Here is a 6915-nt window from a genome sequence, read left to right on the forward strand (position 1 = left end):
AAAATATCCTCATGAAGTTTCATTGTATCATTGAAGTAGGTAGCTGCATACATCATTTTCAAATGACTGATGTTAGAAAATCGAAGCTTGTTTCAAGTTCACATTAAGTGTAAGTAGTGTGATTGATACTATTATAAGGACAACAAATGATGAGCCCCCCTCAGGCAGAATTGGCCACACTTAAAACAAGCTCAACATGCCCATATGAGTTTTTTGCTCAAGTGTGGTACTCTGTCTAATCCAAGATTTTTGTAAAAATGCCCTCGGGAATTTCCCGAAGCTACAGTGTACAAATGATGAGCCCCCTCAGATTGATTTGCCCATACTTACAAAAGTTGCATCAGCCAGATTTTTGTCCATAAGCTTGTTAAAAATATGCTCTTTTTGATTTTGTTTTGGATATACTTGAAATTAAGCCAAGATCCTCATAAAACCTACACCACCTACACATATTTACTTCCGGTTTAAGTTCAATTGGATACCAGGTTCAATTTGTTTATCTAATATTAAAGCAATGTAATATGCAGAGATTTTCTAGAATTGCTCTGTGACTCTCTCATTTCTTACATCATAAACATATGATTTTTCCCCTATAAGAATAACACTACATATAGTGTCATCAGGGAGTGCATCGTGGAATTCACAGATAATTTTAATAAAAACTCTCGGGAAATTCCCGTGAAAAATTATGACCCCTCGGGAACTTCACGTAAAAAAGCCCTCGGGAATTTCCCGTTTTTTTCTTCTCGGACCGGCTTAGGGTATATAAAGAGATTTTGCATTGCATATCAGCCAGTATTGTGAGAGTGGCTGAGGAGTACAGATGTGTTGTTACAGTGCTTTTCATACTACAGGCCTGTTTGATTTATTCTTATTATTCATATTAAATATATTTCAGATATATTGAACAAAAGGGCTTATATTTTGTATAAAAAAATCTGATATTTGTTACATCCAGCTTGTTTGTTGTAATCCACTTATATTTAGAGTCAGGCTTATATCTGTCCCAGCCTGTTATACAAAAATCAATACATAACACTCAGTGCTAGGTCATTGCCATTCTAGGACATGCATGTCTGTGCTGGTATTTGTGCTAGGTCAGTGTAGATCAATATTTATTCTCTTTTTCCACTTGTAGGCTATTAGCTTTACAACCTGTCATAATAAGCATAGAGTTTTGATTTAAAACCCAAAAAATTTTATATAATAAACCGAGGATAAAAATTAATAATATTAACATATTAAATATACACAAGAAATATACAAACCACACAGCTGAACAAAACTTATATATATATATATATATTAAGTACAAAATTTTGAATTGAACCCCAGGAAATCTTATATAATAAACCAACAACAAAAATGCCAAATCAAAAATATTGCAATCAGTGTAATAAGAATATATCCAGCCCCAATTGGGCCAGACACCAAAAGAATTGTGACCCAGGCAAATGCAGAACTCCCACTAAAATATGCCCCAAATGCCATAAAATATCTAGCAAGGCATATTTTAATAGACATGTGGGCTCTTGTTCTGTACAGTCATCAACATTACCCCCACAACCATCTACTTCTGGTCTGAAAAGGAAGCATGAAACACCTCTTAATGCTAGACCGGCAAAGCAGCCACGCTATAAACCTATCCATAGCAGTTTTAATGGCCAACTTAGGGATTACCGGTTTGTATCAGAGCCAAGATGTGACATTAAGAATTTTTTGAACAGTATAAATCCTGATGTGCAGGCAATTCTAAATGCACAAAATAACTCTTATAAGCTGTCCCTCAAATTGTTTACACAATATAAGAAGCCAAATGGCACAAAATTTACACAGCCCCACATAACAGAAACTGTACCGGTATATTCAAATGCAAATTCAGACAAAATAATAAGCAGTTTGATAGATCAATTGAATATTAAACACTCTGAATTTGCTGGAAAAGAGTCTGGATGGAGCCTATGCGGTTCTCCACACAAGTTTTATATTAATATTTCTGAATTCAACCCATTACAAGGTTCTACATATCTGCCATTACCTGCTAATATTAAAAACAAAAGAGCCGTGGTTAACATAGAAAATACCGACCAGAAATGCTTTTTATGGTGTATTTTAGCTGCTTTGTTTCCAGTTTTAAGGCATCCTGAGAGAATAAGTTATTATAAACAGCATGAACACAATTTCGATGATGCAATGAAGGGCTTAGAATATCCAATGTCTGTTCAGAATATTGATAAATTAGAAAAAAAGGCCAGGGATATTAATGGTAAACAATTATCTATTAATGTATTTATTTGTTCCACTGGCCGTGGCAATTGCTTGATAGCACCTCTCAGAATCAGTACACTTGATGATGATTCTGCTGTTCGGATTGATTTGCTCTTAATTGAAGGGGATGACACACACCATTACACTCTGATACACAGTCTTGAAGCTTTAGTCAGAAAACAACAAGGCAAATCCAATACAATATTCAAGTTGTGCAGAAGATGTTTGACTGTATTTGATGGTCAAAAAATGATAAAAGGGGTTCGTGAAAAAAATGCAGAAATTGCTAAAAACAAGTTAATTGAGCATCTGAAATACTGTGGCAACCATAAACCTGTTCATATGGTGATGCCAATGCCAAGTGAAAATGCCAAATTCAAAAAGTTTGAAGCCTTGTTGGAACACCCAGCATATATAGTCTGTGATTTTGAATCAAATCTCAAACCTCTTGCATTCTGTAGCCCAGACCCTGAGGAACCTTCAATTACACCATACCAGCTACATGAACCTTCTAGGTTTTGTTATATAATTATACGGGATAGTGTAGCTAGTGAACCACACTTATACATGGGACCAGATGCCATCAAAAAATTTGCACATAGAATAGAAAATGAGTGCCATAACATAGCATCTAATATCTTATTAAAATCAAAACCCATGTTGCCTTTAACAGAGAAACAGATTGAAGATTTCAACAATGCAGAAAAATGCCCGGTATGTGATTCTGAATTTTCAGATACAAATATCAAGGTACATCACCATTCTCATACAGATGGTAAATTCTTAATGGCCCTGTGTAATAGCTGTAATATTAAGATCCAGAGACCAAAATTTGTCCCTATATTTTGCCATGGTGCATCCAATTATGATTTTCATCATCTGATCAGATACGAGGGGTTTGACAAGCAGAATTTAAATATTTTAGCTGAAAATAATGAGAAATATATTGCTATTAGCAAAATAATTAAAGTTAATGGTGTTCCTATTCACTTAAGATTTCTTGATTCCTACAGAATTCTGTCTGCTAGCCTGGCTACACTGGCCACTCAATTATCTGATGATCAATTCAAAATCACATGTCTTTGTTTCCAAATCAGGACTTGAAATTAATTAGGCGGAAGGGTGTATATCCATAAGACTATGTTACAGATTTTTCTAAATTTGATGAGTGTGGTCTGCCACCACAACAAGCATTTTACAGCAAAATCAGAGGATCTGGAATCACTGATGATGATTATCACCATGCCCAGTTGATGTGGAACAATTTAAAATGCCAGACATTTGGTGATTATCACAATGCTTATTTAAAACTTGATGTGATCCTCTTAGCTGATATACTGCAGCATTCAGAAAATCTTCCATGCAAAATTATAAGCTGGATCCAATATATTTTTACAGTGCTCCGGGGCTAGCATGGTCTGCAATGTTTTTAAATACTAAAATGCAATTGGATCTGATCCAAGATCAGGACATGTATCTGTTTAAGGAACAATGTATAAGAGGAGGCATGGTGCAATGCTCTCAGAGATATGCCAGAGCTAATAACAAATATATTCCTGATTATGATCCAGCACTGCCATCAAATTATATACTGTATGTGGATGCCAATAGCCTCTATGGTTATGCTATGATGGATAAACTGCCATATGCAGGGCTTGAGTGGGTTGAAGATTTCAATATTGAAGATCTTAAGGATTTTGATGACAGTAACTATGGCCTATTCTTAGAGGTTGATCTGACAATTCCTGATGATTTACACAACACATTTTCTGATCTGCCCCCAATTCCTGAGGTTGAGTGCTCACCTGGCTCTAAACAGAAGAAATTGATGATGACTCTGGAGCCAAAACAGGGTTATGTCATATATTACAAAAACCTCCAGTTCCTGATGAATCATGGTGTTCAAGTGACCAAAGTTGGCAAAGTTTTGAGGTTCAGGCACTCAAGATGGTTGAAACCATATATTGATACAAACACAGAGCTTCGAACATCTGCAATGAGCCAATTTGATAAGACCTTGTTTAAATTGATGGTCAATTCAGTGTATGGCAAAACAATTGAAAATGTCAGAAAACGTATTGATGTTAAAATAATTACTGACCCCAGCCGGAGCAAAAAATTGATTGCAAAGCCTAATTTCAACTACAGAAGAATTTATGATGAACATATGGCGCTCTTCAACATGAAAAAAACAAAGATTAAGTTTGATAAGCCTATTTATGTAGGGGCTGTGATATTGGAATTGGCCAAATTACACATGTTAAAATTGTATTATGATGTGTTGAAGCCTATTTATGCTGATCGTGTAAAACTGATGTACATGGACACAGATAGTTTTATTCTTGATATTCAGACAGAAGATGTTTATCAAGATATGTCACAGCCTGCATTGCTTGAATATTTTGATACCAGTGAACATACAAAGATTCAACCCCACAACAAAAAGGTGCCTGGCAAGTTAAAAGATGAGACACCTGGTGATGTTATTGTGGCATTTGCTGGGTTAAGAGCCAAGATGTACAGCTTTGAAACATGTAGTGGTGCTGTTGCCAAAAAGGCCAAGGGCATCGGCAGAGTAACTGTAGACAAAGAGCTTGAATTTGAAGATTACAAAAATTGTCTCAAATCATGTAGCACAATCAGAACATCAGAATGCAGAATTCAGAGTGTGGATCACTTGTTGACTACAAATGTTGTAAGAAAAGTGGCTCTGGACCCACATGATGATAAGAGATGCATTTTGTCATGTGGCATACATACTCTACCAAGGGGGCATTGTGATTTGAAAAGTGGTAATCAATGCCCAATTACAGAGCATGATTTGAAATAAATAAACATGCCTATGAACTTATTTGGGTTCAAAAAACAGGCTATTATGGACCTGCCAACACCAGCACCCTCTTCTGATATAATATCTAAACTAAGTGCTTTGTTAATTATTCATCTGAACAGCATACTTACAGATGTTGATGATAAAACAGGTAAAATATTGTACATATTTAAAATAATTTAAATCATTACCAATTACCTGTAGGTGGTCAATTACAATTTATTACAACCCCCGAGGGTAATGTCAAGATTTCAATGGGGAGAAATATTTACAGGATAAAGCACTCAAACATGGTTTCTGGCACTGTATATACTGTTTCTGCTGGTGACTGCTTATATATTGAGGCCCCGGGATCCTATGACAAGCTTATACCCTTTTTTATAGAATTAAGAATTAGATATTCAATAATAAATAACCACTAAAACAAAAATGCCTAATGATATATTTGGCCATACAAGACATGAAGATCACAGTGATGAGATTCTGATGCTTGATGTCAGAGTCAAGAAATTAAGAAGTGATTTACAAGCTTTACAAACCACACTCAATGCCAGTCTTCAACTAGAAATTACAAATTTACAATCACAATGCATGGACCCTCTTCTTAAAATTGATTCTGAACTCAAATTATTGCTTCAGAAATATACTGATTTGGCCACATTGGATAATTTTCAAAGTTTAGAAGAAGCTGTAGCAGCTCTTCAAGCCAAATTTAAGACCCAGGCCACCAACTCTGAGCAATTGAAACAACAATTGGAAGAGCAAATAAATAATATCCAGACACAGCTCCAAACAATTGTCAAAAGCATAAAATCACAAGAAGATTTTGATCTAGTGATTTCCACTCTAAAAGAACAGATTCAATCACTCCAGATACCTAATCTGGGCCCCTTGAACAATGCCATAGCCGAGGTTTAAGAAAAAATTGAGACACTTGAAATTTTTATGAACAACTTGATATCTTCTGATGCTTTGAGTGCAATAACTCGGTGTGTTGCCAACATTAAGCTGCAACTCGAAACATATGAAGATTTTGGAAAAATTCAAAGTACCATAACCCATCTTGAGGGTACAATAGCAGCAGTGCAAAGTGATTTGACAAATGTACAAGAATCTCTAGAATCCCGCCTGCCTGGTATTGTAGACACACTTGCCAGTGTCCAGCAACAGATCACAAAGCTTGAAAACCTCAACACTGAATCTGAGCTATCTCATTTTCATCACTTGATCGATGATATCCAAACAAAGCTTGAAATTTTACAACAATCAACACCCACTCAGGCAGATATAGCCCTGCTCCAAAATGCTATGCAAAGTGTGGCTGATGCTTCTGAATTAAACAATGTAAAATTGGCACTTGAATCTTTGCAGAATACTGTATCAAATCTGCCTACATCACAGGAATTTAAAAATATTAAGAGAGCTGTGAATAGGATATTGAAATCAGAAGATATCAAGAATATCCAGACAGAGATCAAACAACTTACTCAGACAGTGGCCACTCTACCAACTAATCAACATATTAATGAACTGCATGCCTTGTTTGAGGATATCAGAAGACAAGTCCATGATCTTACAGCTCAAAATTCAAAATTGGCAGTTGTTGAAAATCTACAGCAAATTGTAGCCAACATCAAGCAACAGCTAGGGACCATGGAATCCAACCAAGCAAATGCTCTGTCTGTTTTTGCCACCCAGCTTCAAGAAATTGTGCAACAATACAAGAAACTTGCTGTGGATATAAGAATTAAACCAGGGCACGATGAGATTGTTAGGACTATCAATGAGCACCTAGAATCTGTAACAAGTAGATTGCT

This window comes from Lepisma saccharinum, chromosome 17 (genome assembly GCF_977018435.1).
Source record: "Lepisma saccharinum chromosome 17, izLepSacc3.1, whole genome shotgun sequence".
In the NCBI taxonomy this organism is placed as follows: domain Eukaryota; kingdom Metazoa; phylum Arthropoda; class Insecta; order Zygentoma; family Lepismatidae; genus Lepisma; species Lepisma saccharinum.